The sequence below is a fragment of the Sphaeramia orbicularis genome, chromosome 4 (assembly GCF_902148855.1).
Source record: "Sphaeramia orbicularis chromosome 4, fSphaOr1.1, whole genome shotgun sequence".
NCBI lineage: Eukaryota > Metazoa > Chordata > Actinopteri > Kurtiformes > Apogonidae > Sphaeramia > Sphaeramia orbicularis.
The window spans coordinates 53195130-53221834 of NC_043960.1; the positions used below are offsets into that span (position 1 = coordinate 53195130).

The 26705-nt window shown below is 39.1% G+C and overlaps 1 protein-coding gene across 33 annotated transcripts in view; it reads right to left on the minus strand.

Moving 5' to 3' along the window:
* Positions 1 to 24295, minus strand: part of adgrl2a (adhesion G protein-coupled receptor L2a) — a 157557-nt gene extending 133262 nt beyond the window's left edge. For 15 of the 33 annotated variants that reach the window (XM_030131826.1, XM_030131824.1, XM_030131821.1 and 12 more), the window contains exon 1: positions 23574 to 24294. The gene's annotated coding sequence lies outside the window, so the exon portion shown is untranslated. Of the gene's footprint in view, positions 1 to 23573 lie in introns of all 33 variants that reach the window. The other 18 variants (XM_030131837.1, XM_030131853.1, XM_030131833.1 and 15 more) reach the window with 2 other exon arrangements.
* Between the last annotated feature and the right edge of the window lie 2410 nt (positions 24296 to 26705).

Below are 26705 nucleotides of genomic sequence, written 5' to 3' on the forward strand. Positions count from 1 at the left end.
TAGAAAATGAATTACCAATTTGTTAGACATGTTTGTGTTATATTATGTTTTTGTTTGTTCAGAAATAATAATATTTGAGCTTTGAGACCTGATGGATCAAATGTGATACAAAATTCAAATTCATACAGGGAAATTGATATTTGAAAAAAATTGTTTTGGGTTGTTCAGAAGGACCAATAAAGGCTCCAGTTTCAAAGAACTGGAATTTTCTATCGATGATTTAATGGTTTAGGCTTTACAGGGTTGAGGTGCATTTCAGTGCTGAAGCTGTTTAAGGTCACACTCACTTAAAGGACCTCATAGTATCTGAGTGACTCACTCCAGTCACATGAATTGTAATCTGACTGTTCAGACTGAGCTCACATTGCCAGATAAAGACCACATATGGGTGTGGTACAGGAGGAATCAGCAAGATCAGATTATGATTTCTGTTCATGTGTTCATGTGTTCATGTGTTCATGTGTTCATGTGCTCATGTGTTCATGTGTTCAGGCCACATTAACACTGCAGACAAAAATGAAATTAGACTTTTTCATAAATATGTGACTCGTATCTTTTTTTTTTGTCAAGACAGTGTGAACAGCAAAAATTACATGGAATTAGGTCTTTCCGGTTTAGATCTGGACCACTTCATGCCTGCATTAGCACGAAACAGAAACATCGTATAAGAGTAGGACACAGCACAATGACTACTGGATGATTATTTTCATGTTTTTTTCCTAAAAGTAAGGGTGTAATTGCACAACCTAGTGGAGTATTTTCACTGTGTGTATTAATACTTGTACTAAAAGGGATGATCTGATAACTTCTAATAATTCCAATTTTATGTTTCCTCTATTTGAAAAACTAATATGAGTCGTCCAAGGGGAAAAAAATTATATCTGTGCAGCAAATGTGAATTGTGCACTAAGGACTGCTGTGTGAACAAGAGAATGACAAGTGTTGAGGATGATCCCAGTTAATTGTGAAATCTTCAGTTTAAGTAAGACATTAGCATTTTTCACAGTAAACAAAATGATCAGTAGTTTTTTCCTTGGATTTTTTGAAGGAGTTAACGCAAGAAGATTTTATTTTGTAATACTTAGTGCCAACATTACATTGCAGAGAGCACAGGTTCACACCGCCTCTACTGTTGGAGATATTAGTTGTAACATTAAATTCATTTCACTGTCACTCAAAAGAAGTGGATTTATTTTCTGACAATCCCAAGCCTTGTCATTCTTTTATCAGATGTAGTCCCACTTTACATCTGGTTCACTCCGTGACCTCTGCAGTACGTGCACGGAATCAAATAGTACTATGTGCATACACGCCAAGTGCGCTGCTCGGTTTACGACCTTGATGCAAGTAAGATAATCCAGTTCAGATGTTTACAAGACAGATGCAACAATGATAAAAATCTATTTGGGAAAGACTTTAAGTGGAATCACAATGTCGTCTTTAACTCTAAACAATTATCTCTATGCAATATTTGTGTTTCAACTTCATTTTGAACATTTATTATTGCAGAGAGAGGTCTGACGCCTGCTTTTCAATATATTCTCATTTCTCTTTGGTGGCTTTGTGTTTACATATGTAAACAAACTATTGTAAGTCTCAGCCTGAGATAGCAGCGTTGAATCAATATGATTATTCTTCCTTCCCTGTCATCATTGCTAAGTGTAAAAAAAAAAAAAAAAAGAGGCAGCATGCTTAACAGACCTCCTGTGTCAGAATGTGAAGACAAAGACAAGATTTAAAGAATGTTGCCTCCGAGGCAGTCACGACCCCCCGCCATGAAAAAAAGTGCAGGATGTAGATCCCAGTACATGGGGATGGGTGTTCCGTAAATCGATTATAACAGTCCTATACTTTAATATATTTTGTATCATGCTGTGAGTGTTTAACATGCTGAGGCACCAAAAGCGCAGACTGTAGGGGAACTGGCTGACTGCCGTTCTCCTCATTAGATGTGCTGGGGTCTCCCCTCTCAGCTGGAGGTCTCTGTTCTGTCTTTGCCTCGCCTTAGAACACAGACTGCCGGTGATCATACCTCGACTGTTTTGTAAAATAGCCCTCAACTAGGATGTTATCTCAGAGCAGTTTTTTTTTTTTAATTTTATTTTATTTTGTGATGAAATAATGTGTTTTTCTGGGTATGTTTTTCGATATTTAATGAGGTGGGGTGGACAGATAATAAAGCGCATCATCGTCAACATGGCTTCATCAAATTTACGAGACGCACGATCAGGGCAATGTTTTGTGATTGTTAAGCACAGATTGCTAAAATCCTAACAGGCATCACACTGTTTTTGGCTAAATATGAAGTCACTGCAGACAGATGTTTAAGTACTCTGAGAAATGGAGAAGCCACAGGGGCACGGGCCTAGAGGCTTTAAACATATGTGTTCTTGATATATTCGCAATTCAACAGAATGCTTTATAATTGACAACTGAGTGACAAAAAGTGCAAAGAATCCAGACAAACATATTGTTTCAGTGCAAAAAAGGAAAAACAACTGCTCCGAGAACACATCTTAGTCGAAGGGTATTTAAGAAAACAGTTGAAACTGGGAGGAAAGGGGTTATTAGGGGGGGGGGGGGGGGGGGGACTGAATAGGACAGTTTGAAATCTGAATGTAGCGGGGGTCTGGAAACAAGAGGCAGATGTGAGAGAATAACAGGCTCCAAAGACAAAGCTTCTAGTTGTCCCTCTGTAGCTGTTAGAGGGCCACGGGAGAACAGAGGAAGAGTCGGGCTGTTCTATAAAACGAGGTCTGGAAGAATAGGGTGAGGTGGGGGCACAGAATAAAGAAACTGAGTGGGGGGAGGGGAACTCAACTTACAATAAAAGATTGACAGCTTGCAAGTCTTGCTTGACCCTTGAATTAGCCCCCAAGCTTTCAACAAACCTCAAGAAAGAGTTGGGATGTTAATTGTCACGGAACATCACAGGGATGCAAAGGACAGAAAATATGGGGCCAGAGATTCACCGAAATGTAAATGTGACTCTACAGACCACCACATGTTGAATGAGAGGGAAACACATTTGGTTTCTATCGAGTTTTCCCAACAGCATCCTCATACATGAATTCATACATACTATAAGACTCCTCTTATCTCTGTTTCTCTTAGCCTCTTTGAGGGAAAAAAAAGGCTGAACTACCTGGGGATACAGAGCTCAGTCACTGAACACGCAGGCTCAGCTGTGGAGGAAATATATTCCCAAAAGAGATTGCGTTCCTGCTTTGACAGCACTAAAAGATGTACAATTTGCAAGCGTAAATCAGAAAATTCGCACACCAGAGGGGAGAGATTGGGGTGGCGACCAGATGAGTCTGGAGCCCCACTGAGTCAGATATGGTGCAGGGTGGAATCAGAGGCTGACCCCTCCACTGGGGGAATGATTGAGAGCAGCAAAGGGCCAGAGGAGCCCAATGATACCCAACCAAACACTATTTGACTACTGGTGCCCCCAACACGGGCCCTGACCCTGACAGGGACTCAGCCAGTGGAATATCAGGTCAAACATGCACACTGCGTAACATCACAGCGTGGCTTCTTTAAGGGGGAGTGGTGGTAATAGATGGGGGGGGGTGGGGGGTGAATGGGCTGGGGGATGAGGTAGCGGGAAAGAATGGGGACAACATTTGTTAGAGAGAATTAGCAAAACAAAGCCAAGCATGATTGTTTTTCTGGTTGAGTGGTTCTCTGTTAAAACTGTCATTTAACATTTTATGAGAACATCATTAACAAAGTTATAATTTCAGATAAACCTATTATGGCCAGAGGTGTGTGATCAGGATGACTACTGCACTCCAAAGTACTTACACTGTATTAGAGGCTCAGTTATTTATCCTTGATCCTCCAAGACTACCAGGTCACTGGTGACCCATTTTAGGGTTAGGGTTACAATTGAGCCATGTTTAAACTCTGTTTAAACTCGAGTCTATACACATATATATATATATATATATATATATTAGGGGTGTCAAGATTGACGCGTTAACATAGATTAATCCATCATCATGATTAATCTAATCAAATTTTTCAACTCCATTAACCCATCTGCAGCGCAGAATGACTCCAAACGTCTCTGGCACTGCATGTGGGTCAGTTTGTCCAAGTAGAGTTACCGTCGCGCATGAACAAATGGGCAGTTAATCCAATAGTGACAGGCAGCAGAACCAACCCATAAAGATGGAAGACACTAAACAGCGCGTTGGCCCTCTGGATGGAAATGTGAGGACAAAAAAACAAAAACAAAAACAAGATGGAACAGTTGTTTCAAGCTGTTTTTTTTTAAGTTGTTTTGTTGAAAATGTTGAAGGTGTTTAATAACACGTTAAGTGCATATATATTCCCTTCTTTCTTGAGTCTGTTACCTCATACAAAATGAAATGCAATTAATATAGATTAAAAATGAATATTTAATCGTGATTAATCGAAATTTATCCACAGGAACCCTGTGATTAATCTGCTTAAAAAAATTAATCGTTTGACAGCACATATATGTGTGTGTGTGTGGGTGTGTGTATATATATATATATATATATGCGTGTGTGTTATATGTACTAGATAAATATTATCAATCAGTATGATAAGTAAAAGAAATCCATTTAATGAGCGTGCAAAATTAAGTCTAATTCATGCTTGTGTGCCTCTGACTGGCCCTTCTCCTGTAAACCTAAACCTACACCATATCCCCCTTTGATGGATTTAGGGTTAGGATTTCCTGCAAAGATTTTATGGTAAAAGACTGAATGTATGATTAAACACATTTCATTATCTCAGAATAAAGTATTGTCTTTGATTGTATGTTATTCTATAATGTTTGGACTAGATGAATCACTACCCAGTTCTTCAGCACTTTCATAGTAATACAGCTGCATGCAAGAGCCTGAGCGTGTGACATAAAGTAAGCGTGGCGCTTGTCATGCTTATTGCTCTCAGCGTTTGCATCATTCATCATTTTTATGAGCCACTCAATTAATCGATTAGACTACTCCCCACTGGTCAGGACATATGGCTACTAAATAAAGCAATCATGAGCCAAACCCTGGAACACTCCAGCTCATCAATAAATTTATGGGAATAAGAACACAAGTGTTGTAGAGAAAAAGAGATAAGAATTAGATAAGAAAGACAAAATCCACAATTACGGAAAAAAATTATGTGAGGCAGCAAAGTGTATATTGGAAAATCCCCTACTTTAAAAGAGACATATAATGTGTTTTTTATGACTGTTTTTAGAATGTGTCCCTGGGCATTCAGTGCTACATTGCCCTCTGTCTGAATATATATTAATCCATATCCTCATAATCACTTTAGCAATGCAACAAAATCCTATTAGTGCTTAAAGATACCTACACCTGTCTGTCCACACGGATTATAGCCAAATGATTTGCCGCGGTAACAAAGTTTTAATACAGGCTCCATACATTTATAGTTGTAATTTTGATGTTTTACTGGGAAGTGAAGTGGATTATGGTGAATGAAATTTCAAAATGTCATTTCCACTTGCTGATAGCACAAAACTATTCCTTTCAGGCCTGTTGAGATAAGACTGATTCAGCCAGGGCTGTTAAACAGTGTCTTTGCCAAATGTTCCTCCGCTTAGGAATTAATAGGCTGACATTAATACAGCAAGATAAATAGGAAGGTCAGGAATAGGAGCCCTGCTATTATATGGGCATCTCATGGTGATAGTACCTGCCAATCAAGTCCAATAAGTCCTTGACACTGCATGATTCACCTTGGAGTACAGTCCATGCAATATGAAATGTATATTCCCTCTGTCCGCGGAACCCGGTCCAATTAGTATGTGCACATAAACACTTTATACGCTTTGGAGAGCACATCAGGCCACCAGAACAGAAACATTTGTCGTGTCATCTACTTTACCACAGCTAAATTAGTCAAAACAAATTGAGGACTATACAAACTGAGCTCCGCAGTTGGCCCGGACACTCATCCCAAACTCATCTTCTCAGTTTCGTCATAAGTACATCATTGTTGCGCTCATGCAAAAATAACACAGTGCAATGTGGGTAAGCAAAGTGGAAACAAAACATGAACACATGCACAGTGACAGCCGCAAACACAATAACAGTGGCTAAATGTCGGCAAAAAGTGTCCGAGTTATTCCTGAAACCAAAATAAGAACAGCCGAGGTCAGAGATTGGCTCGTTGCAGTCACATTTAGAAAAATATGTCACTGAGTTGTGTATAACTTAGCGTTTATCTCAGACAACATATCTGTTTGCAAAGGGGCCATGGCCTATGGATGCACGAGGGCTGGTTTAAATCTATGATGATAATGTGCTGAATTTACGCAGATGCGCACCACCACTTACTAGCTTTGCTGATCCCCCCCCCCCCCCCCCCCTTCACTCGCCGAAATGAACAGCTGAACTGTTAAAAAATGCGCTCTGTATCCACTGTATTAAGGACCTCGCCATCAATAATGCACTGTGATTGTGAGGCGTTATTAAACAGGATGATTAATTTTTAAGGTAGTAGGCAGCAGCACAAAACATGAAGAAGGTAACGGAGATGATTACTTCTGAGAGACGCATTTAAAACGGAGGTGGAGCAAACAGCAAAAAGAAGCCATTTATCCATGTCTTTACTCACCAAGCCACAAGAAACTAAAGTGACACTGCACAATAATCTTTGGAAAGATGTTTAAGCATCACCTTGAATGTAAAAGGAATAGTTTTGAATGTGAAAAAGCTCTTAATAATACATGAGAGAGGTGTCATTAAGTAGATGCTTGGCTTTACACTGAAACGTCCTAATATTTAGTCAGAGTCTATTTCGAACAATCCATCTCAGTTCTCTAACAGCGACAAAAATCCTCCCTGACTTTGTTTGCTTTGGTTGTTCAACTACACACCTGCCTTTGTGACTGGTGTATTTAACAATGGCTTAATAACAGCTTTTCAATGGATTTACCTCCTCGTCACACTTAAGTATTCATAAAATCTGCACTTTTCACGTGCACACATTTGTAGCAGACAGTATTTAGAAAGACAGCAAGAATAAACCTTTCTAAATTGTTTTGACAAAAAAAAAAAAAATTTGAAACACGCACGGGCTTGAAAAGCTGCAATCGTGTTTCTAGAATTGTGCATATTTTGACTTTTGAAGGGTGCTAATTTTTTCAGATTAGAGGCATTGTGCATTATGTGGTGACCTTGGCTTGGTGACTAATTGAGGCTTTTAACCTTTCTGTGGCTCAGAGGAAGGACAAACGCAGCCAAAATAAGGGACACCACATAATCTCATACTCACAAAAATAGAAAACAGCAGCATTAAGGACCTCATCCTTACGGCAGCACAGAAAATAATTTCAGCACTAAAGTGAAATCTACTGTAGCCTCCTTAGCCGCCCTGTAACACATTTCTATTCCAATGCTGCTGTATCTATTTTCAATCTAAAAGAGATGGCATGAATGCCTTTGTCAGACAGGGGAAGCAGCATAATATGTCAACCTAAAACAAGGTATAGCACTGTGTCTCGTCAGGAAGCTCAGACAAAAGAAGTGGGTGTAGTCTTTCCTGAATGCAATCACTTGTCAGCCCTAAATCTTCGCTCAGTACTGTCCTGACAGGTAATAGAGCTGGTTAAACCCAATGAATGTATATTGGCTTTTTTAGAAAAAGACAGAAAAAAATTCAAAGAAGGCATTAAGTGGATGCTCACAAATAGGGGTGTAAGAAAATATCACTTCTGCAATATATTGCGCTATTTCATTTCACAATACTGTATCGATATTAAAAATTACTGTATCGATATTTTTAGGTATTTATTCAAATGCGGATATTGTGGAGGTTCATTTTTGCGTTTTGTTTTTCTTTTTTGTTTATAGTTTATTTATCATTATTTAACACTCTTTTACTAAATAATGTCCGTTCTTTTGTTGGGATTACAGAAAAATAATATTCTGATGTTAGTTATGAACTAATAGAATAACAACATTTGAACAGGATCTTAAACTGTAATGTCTGTAAAACAGAATTTAAGTTTGAACACAGGAACATTTTGTGATATAGCATTAGATCCTGTTCTGATCAAATAAAAATGTGTTTAGTATTTGTGCATATTTCTGGTGTCATTCAATTCTTCAAGAAAATAATAATTTTAAAAAAGAAATACACAAAAAATTGCCTTTTTAACAGTATCATGATATATCGTGATATATCGTATCGTGATCCTAATATTATGATTTGTATTGTATTGCCAGATTTTTGCAAATACACACCCCTACTCACAAATAGGGGTGTGTATTAGCAAGAGTCTGGTGATACAATACAAATCACAATACTAGTATCATGATATTGTTAACAAGATGATTTTTTTTAAAAGATTATTTTGTGAAAAAATTTTATTACACTAGAAATATGCGCACATACCAAAAAAAATTTGATCAGAACAGGATTTAATAAGTGCAGGATTTGGAGAAATAAAGTTTTAATGTCATTTACCAATATAAAAAAAACACATCCAAAATAAATAAATAAATAAATAAATAAATAAAATTATGTTTTACAGACATTATAGTTTAAGATCCTGCTCAAATGTTCATATTCTATTAGTTGTGTAAAGAATGTATAGTGGACAGTCCCTGAATCATCCAACATCAGAACATTATTTTTGTTCAATCCCAACAAACAAACTAACATCTGCCTCTTACAGACAGTAAAAAGTGTTTTTAGGATGTTTGAAAGAACCATTAATTAACAAGGAAAAAAAAAACTACATGTATGACCTGCAATATCACAATACTACTTATGTCGCATACAAACAACAGAGCAAAATACCCATGTGAATATATAAAGAAGAGCTAGCAGGATTCATAAAAAAGAAAACCAAAAACCAAAAGTATTCCTCCACTTTGTCTGCATTTGAATAAACACCTAAAAAATACTGATACAGTACTTTATAATATCCATACCGTATCATGAAGTGAAATATCGCAACATACTGGAGAACCAAAATTTTCTTACACCCCTACTCACAAATAAAGACTTTGCAGCTGCACAATAAAAACATAGTCTACAAAAACAAAAACATGAAAACATGAACTCAGGAACAAATAAAGGTAACTTGTGCCTGATTTCTACATGTACTTAGTCATTAAAGTTGCTTGGAATTTGGAGGGTGCGCCAGTGGATTTCCTGGTGCGGCTGCAGTGTCACTTCTCTGCCCTCTCCTCTCCTCTCCCCACCCCACCCCGCTCTGTGAAAGGGAGAGGACAGTTTTGGGGCTGAGCCTTCTTCTCCACAGTGTTCATTAGCATAACATCAGCACTGTGTGGGGGATTGTGATGCAAACAAGCTCACATTGGCTTATTCCATCCCCCTTCTTTAATAACTAAGGTGCTATAGGAGCTCACTCCTGCTCACTGTCAATGGATCAGCCTCTTAGGGAGCCAGAGAGGGAGATAGATTTTTAAATCTCTCCGAAGTTTTCAGATGAGAGAACAAACAAAACCGTTAGCCCATGAGAGTTGCGTTTCTGTACAGTTTGAGTATACGGTGCAGAGCAGGTGAAAGACAATGACACTTAAAATATACAGTTCAGTATCTCTTGTTATACATACGCAAAAATGTTTGCAATCTTTTGTAAGAATGTGTCCTGCTTCCGACTGATGATTAAAAAAAATTATGTAAATGGAACTGTGGCTTATGTTATCGTCCCCTGCCACCCACAGTAGGACAGCAGATACAGCAATCGCCGCTCCTGCACCTTGTGTATGTTTAATATGTGTTTGCTCTTTTGTGATAACAAAAGGGTGGGAGGTGGGGGAATAGGGAGGAAGGGGTGGGAAGGGGTGGGGGGGATCGGTGGGGGCAAACAGGCCTTTCCTTTTAGTTCCTTTTTTTCTCTCTGAATACCTGGACCAAAGTCAAAGAATCTAAAGACACAAGGAGAGAGAGAGAAGCAGATAGAGAAAGACTGTCAAACTGCCCGCGATAAAACATTCACTAGGAAATTATCTCCCTGTCATAAGGCCCTCCTGTTTTGAATACCAAAGGGATTCAAATTCCCAAACAAACTCTGAAAGGTTGACCAATTTCGTGCTCTGCCAAACGAAAGCTTATTGCATTACAGGTCGCACCTTTGAACCGCCGTGCTGGAGGTAGTATGAAGCAGAGATTTTAATCTCTGTATCTCTGCATAGGTAATCCACTGAAGTGTAATTGCTACAGCTAAGTTATACAAAATAATGACAGGAGGAGAATAAGACTCACTATGAATATGAAGTGAGTGTGATATGAAAGTCCCATGGCGGAGAGAGAAGGCAATACTTTGACAAGGGCTCTTGCTGTGGAGGAAAATTCTCCTCTGAAGAAGAGGCGTCTGTGAGGTGCTTTCTGCATTCACACTAACATAATGCACTGAGCCATGTAATTTCATATTTTCTTATTATTTGACTCAATTGCCTAAATAGAGTCTTTTTTTTTTTTATTTTATTCTGCCAACACAGTCAACAATTACTGTCCTTGTTTAAATCGGAATCTGAATAGTCTTACAGAGTACAATACAAAATAAAAGAAAAATATTAGAATGAAGTGCAACGCGGGTAAAAATGTTAAATTGCAGAGACACATGCAATGCGATAAGCACAATATATAATGTAAGAATTTATAATTAAAGTAATTCATATGTAATTTATTACAGGACTAGGAGATACAGCCAAAAATGTCACAGTGATTGATATTTTCATATCAGTTGATATCAAGAATTGTCACAATAAATCAAGTCTGTATTTGTTTCCAGGTTAAAAGTGTTGGTCCTAAGGAAAAATGGATAAAACAGGATGTGTTATTTAATTACAGTAAAAATAGCCGCGTTTTTCATTCAACATCAAAATACACAATTAAGATTGTAAGAACACTGAAATAATTTGGACATGTTTTAATGAAAACGTGAAAATAAGCTGTGTAATAAATATGATTAGTGCAATATTAAAATATATCATAATAACAATAATTCCAATCTTATCGCCCAGTCCAACATTATTAACAGTCGCCAAACATGGTGGTCCCCTCTGACAATCTTTATGCCACCTGGAGCTCTAAACTTCCAATTTGTGAAATGCATATAGGTCATGTAGAGATAAGCCTGTACTGTCTGACTTGAGCGGCGTTCATAGACAGTCTTCGGGTTTTTAGGTCTAATTTTAAAGAGAAATGTCACTTTTGTGGTGTTGAAAATGCTGTTGAACGTATGGTTTCTTTTTCTTCTTTAAGACGTCCAGTAAAGCTCACTGTCGATCTAAACTGAACCTGTGGAGATACTGAGAAAATCAGTAAATCTGTGGAAAAAGTACGTTTTTCATCTATCCCTGTTTGGCGTGGTGAGGCATTCACTGAAGTAACAGTAAAACTGGTTTTACCATGCTGCAATATTCCCCTTTTTTTTCCTTGGCACCAAGAAAGAAAGAAAGAAAAACCATCATGACCTAATATGCACTACACCTCATCTATAAATCATGAGAAGTGCAAATTTATACACACATTCCTGACCAGATTTGCTCAATTTTTTTTTGCATTATTTAATATTATCTTGAGCTGGTAAACCAGACATTTAGAAAAGATATACTGTCAATATGGAAAACAAAGAAGATCCGCACAGGTCTCACTATATTCAATGTTTTACGCAATTATCAAATTAGTTGTATCAAAATCATCCATTCTGTTGAAGGGTTTTAGGAATGCAAAATATATTTATCAAATAAAATATGTAATTCAGTCTTTCGGACTATTTTCAGGGTTCGTACACATTTTTCAAGGTCAAATTCAAGCGCTTTTCAAGCAGTTTTAACAGTGATTTTCGAATTTTTCCAGCACAACACCTTATCGCTGGGATCAAATCCATATCTACAGGAATACATATACTCAGGATAATTTTTTTTCTCCACTTTTTATAACAATAATGTACATTGCATTATACTATAAGCATCTAAAATTATGTTTTGTAATAGCAAAAAGTTTAGAAATTAAAGGAGAAAAAAAAACTTTTTAAATAAAAAAAGTGAAGTCACTTGGCATTCTTCAGACACACTCGCACCGAGTCAAAGATTAAGATAAAAATGTACCTGGAGTCGACCTGAGAACACCTGGGAATTTTATTTATTGGCGTAAAGGTTTAGTTTTCAAAATATATTACCTCTGTTCAAGCACTTCAACTAAAATTCAAGCACTTTTCAGACCTTGAAAACACAGCATTGAAATTCAAGCATTTTCAAGGATTTTAAGCACCCCTACGAACCCTGGATGTATAAGGTGAAACCTGCCACGCTGATAGAATCTTAGAATCCTCAGAACTCATCAAATAATTCGAAAACAGTGTTCGATGAAACCAACGGAACGTCCCACCTTCACATTATTTTCACCCTGAAAAAACCCTATTATTCAGGCAAGCAATCCAAACATGCCCACCAGGTTAACGCTCCTGTCACTGCCCTTGACCGAAGGACTGGTTTAGATCTGGTGTTGGTCCCCGGGCTCCTTCAGAGGCAACCCACGGCTCCTAGTGGACTAGGATGGGTCAAAGAAATACACAGCTCCAATTTCCCTTCAGAGACAATAAAGTGAAGTAAAAAAAAATGCAACCCAATAATTCATGAAAACCTGATCAGCACCTGGAAATAAATATATTAATGATAAGCCAATTACATGGATTGGAGGTAAATTCAAACGGTACTTTACAAGAAGACAAAAATCCTTATCTGGATGGTAAAAATTCACAGAACTGGTTAAAAAGTGACCACCTTCGACAACAGCAATGGCTGAACATTTTAGAGGAAATATATACCATGGAAAAATTAACGTTTCATCTGAGGATTAAGGTGGGAACTTTAAATCGAAGATGGGAGAAATGGACCATATTCAAGGACACTAATTCTTGTAACAGGATCTGATGCAGAAAAGCAAATGAGTGCTAAAGGAACAGCACCCCCACCCCATCCGTTGTTTTGTGCTCTGTTTTTCCGTTTTCATTGGGGTTTGTTTGTTTTTACCGGCGTTGGTTTGTCTGTCTGTCTGTCCGTGTGCAAGATCACTCAAAAAGTTATGGATGGATTTGGATGAAAATTTCAGGAAATGTTGATACTGGCACAAGGAACAAACGACTAAATTTTGGTGGTGATCTGGGGGGGGGCTGATCTGTCTTGGTGGAGGTCTGCGCTCTCCAGGTGCTTTTCTAGTTTGTTTGTTTGTTTGTCTATTAGCAAGATAACTCAAAAAGTTATGGACGGATTTTGACGAAATTTTCAGGAAATGTTGATACTGGCACAAGAAACAAATGATTAAATTTTGGTGGGGATCGGAAGGGGCTGATCTGTCTTGGTGGAGGTCTGCGCTCTCCGAGTGCTTTTCTAGTAGTTACTGTAAAAGTGTTTGAAAAAATTTTTTAAAAATAAAAAAAAAACATTCACTCTGTCCTGTGAACATTCTTCATCCCTGCCATCCTTGTATGTTTTATTCACCAAAACCATTTACAGCATCAATTAGTACTTTTGTTTGGGGCTATAACTGCATGCTCCAGTTATAGGAGTTGCATTGTGAAAGCTTCATTACACACACAGTTGAGGCGCAAAAATGAAAAAAAACAAAATTAAAAAAAACAAACTTAAACTTCTGTTAAAGTTTAAATGCCAAGGATGCCATCACTTCATAATTTCTGCACCGTCGCCATGTACCGCCTGCACATGTCGTCCTTTTGCTACAGAGCTTCCATTGTGCACAGGAACCTATGAGCTTTTTCAGGTATGAGAATAAAAGAAGCCCTTTTTTTTGGGGTTGTAAAGTGAGCAGCATTGTGGTGTCTGCGGCATTGATCATCTCTCACTGATTATTAGACTCAGACTTCAGTATCTGGGTATCTTCATTTCAATACCACCTTCCACAGTGGAAAAAAATTATATTATAGGCTAAATATTTTGATGCCATGGCGCCAAAAAAAAAAAAAAAAAAAGTCCAAAACACAAGGTACAATTCCAGCTCTACACTCTGAGATGTTATCACACAAAAACTCAGCAAACTTTTCCTTCATGTGAGTAGGTCTCGGCCTTTTCTCGAGCTGCAGTTCCTCAGCTACCCCCGGGCCTGCTGGACCTATTTCTGATGGTAATGGCTGCTGGAGCTGCATCCTGTCAGTTCACTCCAGACTCACTAGTAATCAGCTCCGGGTTGATGAATGACAGAAATGCCACTGGCTCCACTTTTTTGCAACGGCCAAAAATGCACCCGTTTTTGTCCCCCATTTGACTGTCCTCTTTACACTTGCTTTTTTTTTTCTCTCCCACTTCCATCAACTACCACAGAATAGCACTCATCACATTGGTTCAGCTGCTGATGCTGAAGCTAAAAATGAAACGTGTTGCCGGGCACAGATGCAGTACTTGAGAATTCATGCAGCTTGCTCAGAGCGATCCGTCTGATCATCATTTAACCTTGCTGTGGCAACAAAACGTATGTCCTGTTTAACACTCCTTATTCCTACATGAATGCAGATTAACGCAAATACTTTTAGATTAGTTTGCCAGCGGTGGCCTTTTGCTTTTTAAATAATTAATGTCCAATCGGTGTAGTCTATTTGACCTAAGTCATTTTTTTGGTTTTATAGACTGATTTTATGTGGTTACGGTCAGCAAAACAGTCTGTTAAACTCACAATCAAACTTCTTTTTTTTTACCCAACAAATTAGACAACTACAAACTAAGTGAAACCAAATGTTGTCTGGTGTTTAATACAGGACTTTACGCTTAAAACAAGATAACGCCCAATATTAAATTGGAAGGAAATAATAGCTTGAGGATTTTAATGTTCAATTCTGATGTATTTTGGTTATTTTTTTTAATGTTCATTCACAAATTTTGATACTTATTTAAGTTATACTTCAATATTCTTGCAATACCCCAAAAATATGGTATCCATGCGCTTTGCCTGGCGCTATGACTCCTGTCTTTTTTTTTTTTTAAAGAATCTACAATATAATATAGGCTTGTTCTTTAGAAGAAAATGCATTTTTCTAGGTATTTCTCTAGCCATTGGTGATAATATATCAGGTGTGAAGACAAAAGTGCAGTTCTGACACTTATCTTAATTACTAAATCCAGTTTGTTAGGCAGTAAATAGCTGTATTAAATAAACAGGGTGGTCTAATGGATAAAGCAGTCAGGCTATGTGTGATTTACAGCAGGATTCACACCACCAGAGCTGCCTCACACCTCATTTAAATGAGACATGATGAATTATTAGGGCAGTCTGTATATGTATTTTTCCTGTGCAAATGCCAAAAAGATCAAACCGAGCAGACACACACAGAGGTGTCAATATTAAGCATTCCAATTTTCGTTATAAATACATGAATAATTTGACATCTCTGTCGACGTACACACACACACAAACTGAGTAGCTCGACTTATCTGCAGTATTTAAGATGTTCATTACCTAACCCCCCCGTGGAGTGGAGGAGGAGTTGGATCCAACAGGCGGCGGTGAATGCCAGGCCTGGCACAGCTGTACAAGCAAAAGCTGTAAAGAGAAGTCACTGGCCACTGTCGCTCAATCTTCCCCTGTGTTAATCCCACACTATCTGCATTCACGTCAGCCCCGCTCCTCGTGTCCCTGCATTGCTTTTCACACTCCTAAGTTCAATTTGGCAGGAAAGTGGACATGTTGCATCACTTCTTCTCCTGGCTGAAAAATCCTCTCGGCATTGTTCCCCTCCAATAATCTTTTTTTTTTCTGAGACAGCATGATGGCTGTGTTATGATGTACAATTGATCCAGTAATCACTTCTGCAAGATATGCCGTCTTGCTCCTTGGTGTTTTTTTTTTTTATTATTATTATTCTTTCAGGTGTTCAGTGGACCTAATAAACTACAATTTCAGTTGGTGTTATATAAGTTTTGGAGTTATTTATTCCCCATAATTGCTATTTCAACTCTGCAACATTAAATAGCTTAAAAAAAAAACAAGTACATATGAGATTTGAAAGCCTTTAATGCTCCTGAATCTCTTCTTAGCAGATCAGATCATCTTCTGAATGGCCTCAATACACAAGCAGGGTGGTGGGTGTGTGGTGTGTGTGTGTGTGTGTGTGTGTGTGTGTGTGTGTGTACAGACGAGTCAGCTCCATTTATCTGTATTCATCACTTACAATATTACAGAGAGACAACTCGCTGTCATATCATTCCCCAGACTGTTACAGTAGCTGGACAAATGTTCTGTTCGACTAGCAGAATCTACACTGGAGCGGTTGTCCGGTTTGACTAAGCCAGCGCTCTTAAACCCCCCAGTACATTTAACTGGCGGGAATTTTATACCCAAGCTCCTGCGGAACCAAATCCTGGCCCCGAGGGCAGAATTTTTAACTTTAACATCTCCTTTTCAGACTGACATCCCATTCTCTGTTTTTCCAAATATTTTCCCAAGAAGCCTCTCTCCGGTTGACCCAAAGCAGAGCCCGTTGCCTCTGGCTCGTCACAAAAAGAAGAGTGATGCAGTTCTATGGGCAACAGAGAGGGAGGCTCTGTACTAAGACAGCAGCAGGTGCAGCTGTGACAGTTGCCGTGTTGTTGCTAGCCCCACACTGTAGTCAAGATGAGGTTCACAGATGTAGCCACTCACTGCAGTGGTTTATTGGATGCCTGAAACAATGCATCTCTGTCAAGAACAACTCCTCCTAAGGCCATTTCAGTCTAAGAGTGCTCTGTATGAAACAAGGCGTAGAAAAACCTCATTCTAACACACAAGGTCAATTCTGCTTCACAGAAACACAATCAAAGCTCCTCCTGCTCTGCCAAAGCACAAACAAATTATGACCTGAAGTAATCGCGCTAAAATATAAAGGTTTAAGCTACATTGTGATGGCAGGAAATTCATCTTCTTCGAGCGGAACATGGTGCATTTTTAAAAAAAATAATAGCAATAATAATAATATTAATTATAAAAATAATAACAGTTTATTTATTATTATGACTACATGTAAATTATTTAGAATGACATTTAATTATAAAATTACCAAGGTGTCTTCATGCTAATGATTGCTACAAGCAATATGACTTCGGTGTCATAACACATTCTAGATTAATTATTGTCAAGTTTTGTTTTTTTGTTTTTTTTTTAACAAATTACTTCGTACATATTCCTTCTGTCATCAACCAAGTGCCAACCAAGAAATAAACACTTTACCCCCCAGGTGGATCACTGCGAGACATGCATTTCAATCATGCACACTTCAGTCTTCCAATCACTCAGTCAATCGTGCCATGGAAATTCCACGTCACCCACTTATGTATGGAGTTTGTTGAGAGACAGCAAACCTGGTTTCAGTTTTCTACATTTTCTTCCACTTCAATTCAGAACCTTGAAGCGAAAAAAAAAAAAAAGTCCGCTACAGTCCAATCCAAGGTAGTGTTTTGTTGAATCTCTCGGGTAGTGGAGATCTGAGATAATATGACTATTGTTTTCCTGTAAAGCACGGAGTCTCTTCTTGTTCAATTACTGGAAGGAGCCTCAACGAGGGCGGTTAAATCATTTGCAGAGACATTATCTACGCATAGAGAGAGAGAAAGAGAGAAAGACAAGGAGGGAGGGAGGGAAACGGAGAAAGAGAGAGAGAGAGTTAGAGAGAGAGAGAGAGAGGGAGAGGGGAGCAGACATAGGGGCCAAAACTTTAGTTTGAAGAGGAAACAGAAACATTTTTGTGGACCACACATGGAGGGTACAGCGAGGATAAAAGCAGCAGGATTCATGATTCACTGCAGGAAATTAATAGACTGATACAGTTCTCTCTGTTTCACTGCCAAAACCCACATAATAAGATCAAATTGTTTTCATTACAGGTGATGATGGATATCCATGTAAATTGTAAAAAAAATCTACATTTACAACCAGGTTCGACCCAAACACTTCATTCTTCCTTTACATGAACTGAGTGTCTCACAAACAAAAAACCCCAACTCGCATCTGTCAGCGTGAGCAATCATTAAGAGATAATTTGATTGTTTTTTCAACCTCGGCTGTGTTTGATGTCTCTGGCATGCTAGCAATTGAGCAGACAATTATTTTGTTGATTAGCTTAGTTTTTAGCAACTTACTATGCCTGTGATATTCCTCTGAAACTCCCAGACCAGACGCTCAACTCCATCTGACTTGGCAAGCACATTGCAAGAACAAAGCCTTCACACTTCCAGCTAAATACTGTACAATAAAATATCAGACATGAGAACCACATATTTCCAAATTCACTGGATGACTAAATAAGCATAGAGGGTGGAATATGCTTGTAGTGTGTGTGTGTGTGTGTGTGTGTGTGTGTGTGTATAAAGAAGTGAGATGTGATGTTATTGGAATTACTTCAGCTGCACAAAAAAAAAAAAAAAAAAATACCACAGATATCTATCTATTTTTCACACTTTGACTCATTTTTGATGTTGAAAAAAAAAAAAACAAGACTATTTTAAAAATCACACATATAGACTATCGATCCAGGTGGGTGTTTGAGGATTTTTTTTTTTTTTTTTTTTTTTTTAATGAATCGAAGACCTCTAAATATGGATCCATGTAAGAAAAAAAAAATCCAATTCAAATTAACTGCTCAGCTTCCGTTTTGCATTCAAAGAAGCAGCCCTTCTATGTAATTGGAAAATACCTGTACACAACATGAAACACTGAGCCGCGTAAGGAGCAGCACAGGTGAAAAAGATTTAAAGTTTAAAGCCCAGTTTCACACTTAACTAAAAAAAAAAAAGAAAGAAAAAAAAAAAAAAGAAAGAAAGAAAAAGCTCTGAATTTACTGACAAACACCCACAGCCCAACATGGAAATACTTTTGCGGGCGGAAAAAAAAGAAAAGAGTAAAAGTTTTCTCCTCTTCTCACTTGCAATAAGTCACAATTGTCAAGGACAACAGGAGCCTATATGAAGGAAATATACTGCTGTGGCGTGTTTACCAACACCATCCCTAAATAACAGCCCTGGCTTGTTAGAAAAGGGGCTTTTAAGTGTGGATGTGCTTCGCTCTCCTATAATCCAGCCGAGACATTACTCCTTCCCCTGGCAGACGTCGGCAGATCCCCCCTCTCTGCCTCTCCCACTCTCTCTCCCAGCCCAGGCCTTGCTCTCGGCTGCTATGGCAGAGCCGCAATAACTGCTGTTTGCTCAGAGCCTTGCCTCCCAGGTTCTCCTCTGTCACACAGAAATTGAATATTTTCCCAAATAGTGTTGCAGCTGTGCACAGATAAGGACAAGTCCTGTTCATGGAGGACAAAGAATAAGACAGGGTCCCTGTGTGTGTGTGAGTGTGTGTGTGAGAGAGAGAGAGAGAGAGAGAGAGAGAGAGAGAGAGACAAAGCGTTTGTGTGTGTGTGTTTGCATTCTTTTCCATTAAATGATAAAAACAATACATAATAAACTAAATGACCAAGAGAAAATAGAGCATGCAAAAATAGAATTATTGAAACATTTTCTACATATTCATGGTGTGTCACCATTTTTGAAATTTCGTCAAATTATGCAACTGACAAATCTAATTTACGCAAACGCAACTAATAATGATAATCTGTTAAAAATATATACATATAGAACTACATATATAAAAATAATAACGGTATTCGTCCATAAATATCTATTAGTTCATTTCTACAGGACTTTCTCAACAATATATTTTGGGAGAGACGATGATACACACACACACACACTGTTAACACACACGTCATATCTGTGTTTGCAACATGATCACAGAGCAGGCTAATACGTTCCACCCAGTCGTTTTATGCTTTTATGAGCAGAGCACAGTTTCTACAACCCGATTTGCACTTTGCACTTCCTTCTTTTCTCCAAATACCTCTTGGAGAAGCACAAACATGCCTGATGTGTTGGGGGAGAAAAAGAGATATGGCGGATAAGCTCAGAGAAGCTGACACTTAACCGGTGCAAAGAAAGAGAAAGAGAGGGAGTTCCACCAGAGCCATCGCCCTAATATCCGTGTTGTTTCTTGTCACCAGAGTTTGAGCTGACCCTTATACGTTCCACCGCCTGCATCCTTGCTGTGTAATTTTCTGCTGGAAAATTATTTAGGCAAGCAGAAAGTTTCACCTGCCATTTCAGGGGCACCAACCCCCCCCCACTACACCAGAGGGCCTTTGGCAAGTGGAAACAAATGTTTCACAAAATGGCAGGGAGGGGAACACACTGGCGCACAGCGTTTTTTACTGATTGCCAATCGTAAAATAAAATCAGTCATGAAAAGGGGAAGGCATTTTGGCCCACCAAAGGCCTGCATGTTACAATCAAATTTGCCATAGCTTTTATTTTACAGCCTTGTTTATTCCCTTTAATGGTGAGCAGTTATCCGCACAGTATGGCTCCATGTAGGTGGTTTAGTAACAACGATACAAAAGATTGCGTCTGAAAACACAAGACCGCAATTGACACGGCAAATAAGCTATGGTATGTAAATCCAAATGCTCCAACTCAGTCCGATTCTGCAACTTTGGATGCATTCAACACCTTTAGAATGTGGCCGATTTTGCTGCATCATTCGGATGAATTGCACGTTGAAACTCTTTCCTCACACAGTGTCAAACAGCTGAGACTGTGATGCTCCTGAAGACACACACACACACACAAAAAAGAGCGAGGGCTTGATTTTGATGGAGTTCAACGTGGATAAAGCTGCCCCTTTTAGCTGGCACAAACAGTCCATTCAGCCACAACGCGAGCTTTAAATCAGTCATATGGACTCACCAATCGCTGCTCAAACAAAGACAACAGGCTGGTATCTACGCTCGAGAGAGAGAGAGGCAACGCTACACAGAAAACAAAATTGAACAATGTTGCCACTGTGCATCACTGCATGCCCGCTCATATTAGATTAATAACAAATTATCATCATAAAATCAAAGTGGAAGGGGCTAATTTGGTATGATTTTTTTTTTTTTAAATCTGAGGAAGCAATGAAAGCTGTAAATATAAATCAAACATCCTTCAGCTGCTGGAGGTAGTGCAAAAAAAAAAAAAAAAAAAAGGATCAGCAGATAATGAAGCAACAGTCAGTAATATCACAAATTTTGATATGTTCACACCCACTCAGTCATTCACATTTACTACGGCTTGGGAGTCTCGTGTGCTGCAAGAGTGTGATATCAAGAGTTGAGAATAGAGTGATATGTAGCACTTTACCCCCCACTCCCCCCCAAAAAGATCCCACATAGACGTGGTGAAGCTGGGCTGTATTGATCTGCAAGTAGAGATGAAGCAAAGAGAGGCAATCCAGTGCTCTGGCACATCAAGAGAAAGCTGTAGTTCTTTGAAACCGGACGCACTTCCTCTTAAAACAAGTCTATAGACTTAAAAAGAAGGTGCTCTCACAATGGTAAAATGCTCATAATGGCATGGCCGAGCTTAAGAAATCAAGATGCAATACATCAGAGGAGAACCTATCTGCCTTCTTTAATCCACGTTCAGAAGTGCTGTGTATTTTTTTTTTTCCTGAGCACCTGTTTTAGCAGGTTAACAACCAGGATCACAGCTTCCTCAAGTGACGCTACACTTTTAATTCAGACTCAGTCACAGGTTTTATCGCATGTTATTCATTCCACTAAGGAGCAAATGTCAAATCATTACACACTCGGTGCAGAATTACAGTGTTTGTGCAGAAAACCTTTGACATATCCTCTCCAACCATCGCAGAAACAAATACAAGCAGATTACGCTGGAAACAAGATGTCATACGGAGGTGCTTACAAGAAAAGGGGAAGAAGTCTTTCAGTTTTACGAACTCTCTCACACACTCACATTTAAACACCCCCCCCCCCCCCCCCCCCCCCCCCCCCAAAAAAAAGTGCTAGAAAATACTCGCCTTCCATTGTGTAACTGCTCAGACCACTTTGATATGCTAATACGCTGCTTCTAAACAGCTGGAATTTGCACTTGTATTAATTCTAACATTTTTTATGCACAAACATGGGAGTGAAAATGGAGTTTCCCCCCCAAAAGAGGTTTGGAGGAGCAGCCTGATAAAAGCAAGTATTAACCTATTTCTTACACTTCCTTTAAAATTCAAGACTTATTCGTAAAGAGGCTCCTATTGTGTCTAATGAATGCCGTTTTGTCATGTATAGCCAGTCAGATATTCCTCCAAACACTTGCTTTGTTTCCTATCTTAAGAATGAAGTGTACGAGTCCATTCATTGGAGGAGATTATTACACCCAGACCTCATTTATTAAAAAAAAAAAAACACGGGAGGGGAAAAAAAAAAAACTTACACACTTCACTAATGATCAGCTGTGTAATAGAAGTGTTGTGCTTGTGTTTGCTCCAAACATGCCACACTCAAACATGAAAAATCAGATGCTCAAGCAAAACCAAGAGGTTAAAGGCAAAGGGGGGGAAACTGGAGCTAAATTTATCCCAATGCTCTGATCGATCAGTGGGTCCTGCTCCTGCTCCTGCTCCTGCTGCTGTTGTGCTCCAGGCTGCCATGCATCACCGGCCGCTGTTCGTACGGGGGCCAGTGGAGCCACACCGCGCCGCGCCGTGCCGCTCCGCGCCGCGTGTGTGCGTCTGCTGCCTACTCTTTAACACATGGTTGACATGACGCTTTCAGAATTGGTAGGCCTAAATAATAAATGCGCAATAAAATGATCTAATTTCCAATGCCACCACTGTGCCCGACTGGCTCAGATTGAACACGGAGCAGCCAAATTCTACGCGTATTTTCTTTTTTTTTTTTTTTTTTGATTGACTTTCCATGACATTTCCTTTTACCGCGTCATCGCATCACAGCCTATCTTTGGCCAAAACTAATTATTCCATCGCTAGGTAGGAGAGGCGAGGCTTGAATAACTTTTCTTTGTTTCTTCTTTCATTGCACAAATCCTATGGCCCCCAATTAGACTGGATTAGTCTGTGAATGCTCTCAAGAATCACACCGACATCATTCCTCAGGTTCACACAGCTCCAAACCCAAACCTACACCATGAGTGTGTTGCAAAACATCGGTGACCAGCACCATCAAACCAACCACCAGTTTTCACCTCAACTTTAGAAGCACAAATTCCACTGAAATGGTGCGTCTTTAACATGTTCTGCTTCTGCTCCCCCACTTTTTCTTTCTTTTTTTTTTTTTTTTTAATAGTTTCCATTCGGGCCAAAACTCGACAGTCGAGCAAATCAATCCACATCTGGTTATGTTTTTGATTGGCCATTTTTCAATTAACCAACACGTCCCTGTTGAATAATTTAACTTTAACAGTGGAGTTTTGTTTGAAACATTCATGTTATGGATGAAACTTCTTGGTCTTCCGTGCGTCTTTAAGTAACTCCAAACACTGCAAAGCATTAAAGTTAAAATCTGGTCATGTTTTTTTTTTTTTTTTCTTTTCTATTTTTGTTTTGTTTTTTTTACATTTTTTTAAATGCTCCACAGTGGTTCCGAAGTGTCCGAGTAAAGACTGGAAAGTTAGTCCACAACCACAACCAAAGTTTCCCAATGCTGCTCAGGGGTTCAGATTTATAGGTTTATGTGTCAACAGACGAAAAAAAAGAAGAAGCCAAACTACTCTTACCTTTGTGGCGAAGCAGTGAAGCCAATCAGGCAAAAGAAATAAATGTCGGTCAGTAAGGTGGAAATATGGAGTGGGGGAAAAAAACGTCAGATTGTGGAAAGACAGTCTGATGGGAACTCCTGAGCGGCGCAGAGAGCGGGTGCGGGTGTGCGGGTCTGACGCATGGCTACCAGGCGGCGGGTCCCCCTCTCAGCCAGTCCGTTCCCCCGCGCCGGACGCACACTTCTTCCATGGCAAAGCAAGGTGTTGCATCTGCGGCTCAAGTCCTAATTCATCAAGTCCCTCATTGAGCATCTATTCTGGTCTCTCCCGTGCGTCTTCACCTCAGTCCCCCGTGCGCCAGCGGCAGTAACAAAACAGAAGAGGAGACGAGGAAAAGCAGCACCAAATACCAAAAAACAAAAAGAAAAAGAAAGAAAAACACAGTGTGACTGAGAGGGACAGACAAGAGTGGTGGAGGTGGAGGTGGAGGTGGTGGGGGGGCTTTCAGTGTCTGCTATGTGAGGGGTTCAGGGGGACGCAGACGCGCGCTCTGCCTCAGTCTCTGGCCGCCGATGCGCTCCTGGCTCCTCTGGAGGTGGGACTGTGGAAGCCTGGCTGGGTGAAGTTTTGTTGCAGCGGCTTCTCCTCTGGAAAAGATCCCGCTCACAGTGTTGAGACACTTGGTGGAAGCAGCGCGGAGCGGGGCTTCCAGTAAACAGCGCCAGTGCAGTGGAGAGCAGGCTGCCGTCTGCAAGAGCCGTCTGAGCGCAGGACGACACCAAAACCTGACATGGAGTCCCGATCCACCAATCAGTGCGGATCGGACTGGAGTCAGCTGGACCTGTGCAGCAGCAGCAGCAGCAGTCCAAGCAGCTATTACACTGGTCTACCATATTTAGAAATGATCTGCTTCACACATTAAATGAGCTAAATGTTACGTATTTTAATCAGATTAATTGGAAAACAAATGACAAAAGTGCTGGTTAGCTGATGTTTTTAACTGGGTTGTACAGAACTCAGAATTGAATTTAGAATGACCCCTAAATTCCGATTCTTTAATTTGAATCGAGATTGCAAACAGGATGCGGGATTGCAATTCAAATTCAAAGTGCAGGAAGCAGACTTGGAATTCCATGAAATTCAAAGAAATTCATGAGACATAATTTAGATGTATTTAACAATGAAGCTTTACAGTATATATGACCCACATACGGATATTATTGTATGAACTTTATGTACACATACTTTATTATAGTAAATAGGCCTATTTTTTCCACCACAAATGAACATTAAAAGCATACTCTATGACAAAGATCATTAAAACTGCATTGCATTTACCAAAACATTGTTACACTATTACTATGCAATGATTGAATGAATGGCTGTGTGTGTTTGTTTGTTTTTATTTTTTATAATTATTTATTACTATTGTGATGTTTGTGTCTGTGTTGTTTTTATTATGCACTGACTGGTGGACACTTTTTAATAATTCCGTTGTACATGTTTCATGTTACAATGGCAATAAAGACTATTCTACTTTGAAAAGAAGATATTGCTAATTATTCAACATTAAGGGAATGTATACTTAAATGCTAGTGTCTGTTAAAAATGTAAGTTAAAAGGATCCCATTCTCACTGATATGTGATAAGAAGGAATTTCTCTGAATTGCAATGAATTCAATTCCTCTTCCTGTAGGGTGGAGTCCATTCACATTCAAATTCATTCATTGAATTGAATGAAATTCAGAAATTCTGAATTTTGTACAAGCCTGTTTTTCCAGGAATATGATAAAGTGTTATTCCAACATATATGTTGGTTTATATCCTTTATATAACAGATTTATAAATGTTCCACTGTTAGAACCTGTAAAGTGAATGTATGTCATGTGCAGACAGGGTTTTGAAGTACATCTGGTAGATCTGACACTAATATTCCTTTGAAGTTAAACCCATTTTATTGTAAATTCTTGAATTTCACATTTTGACCCAAGACTGTATCTGGGAAACTACAACCAACCAGCAGTTAGGACTGGGTTGTCTTTAGCAGTGACTCACATGTGGTAAAATTTCATTTCTTTAATTCCAGAAGCATTTAACTTGTAGACCAGTGTTATCATGTTCAGTAAGACTCAGTTCAGGTTTTTGTCTTCCCTTTTTTCAACATCCAACTACATCATATAGAAAAGAAGATGGTTTATAATTTATTAACCCTCATTTCTTTCACCTCTCTTACTTTGACACACAACGCTGCCTAAGTTAACAGAGGCCCAGGCTTGGACACAGTACGCCAGAGCTGTCAAACTCAATTTTAGTTCAGAAACCACATCCGCCCAATATGATCTGAAGTGGGCTGAACCAGTGAAATAATAACATCATAACCTATAAATAATGTCACTCCAAACGTTTCTCTGTATTTTGGAGTGACAAAAGTAAAATTACATTATGATAATATTTACACCTGAAAACATCCTTTAAAAAAATGTGGAATAATATGAAAAAACATGAAAAACTCAAATTTATTAAGAAAAATTAGTGCAGTTTTAACAATATTCTTCCTCGTTTATCATTTACACGTAGTTACAGTATAACGTACAGATCTGAGCGGATACTAGAAATCACAAAATATTTAGGAAAAGGCAGAATATTTTAAAATAGCACTTACTCAAGACATTTCAATTCATATTTGTTAACGTTATTCATTGTTTTATGAAAGGATAGTTCGTGTCATAATGTAATTTAGTATTTTACTGGTCTGACCCACTTCAGATCAAACTTGGGAACTGAATGTTTCCCCTGAACTAAATGATATCTTTCTTAATATCTTAAATATAATTTTTGCATTTCACAAATTCATCCTCGGGGCCAAACTGGGCTCCTTTGGCGGGCTGGTTTTGGCTCGTGGGCCGCAGGTTTGACCCCCCTGCAGTAGGCAGTCCAGCCTACTCTGCCACTGACAGAGGACTGATTCTGCTGCAACACTACCAAGCATCAAAAGAGCATGGAAGCATATACGGGAGTCCAACAGGCCCGCAGGATAGAACACCGGCCCAGGCAGAAGTGGCCAAGCTGCTGCGGGGTAAATCCAAGGTGTGTTTTCTCTCCTTCTTCTCCTCCTGTCTGTTTGTTTTTTTCCCTCGTCTTAGGGCCTAT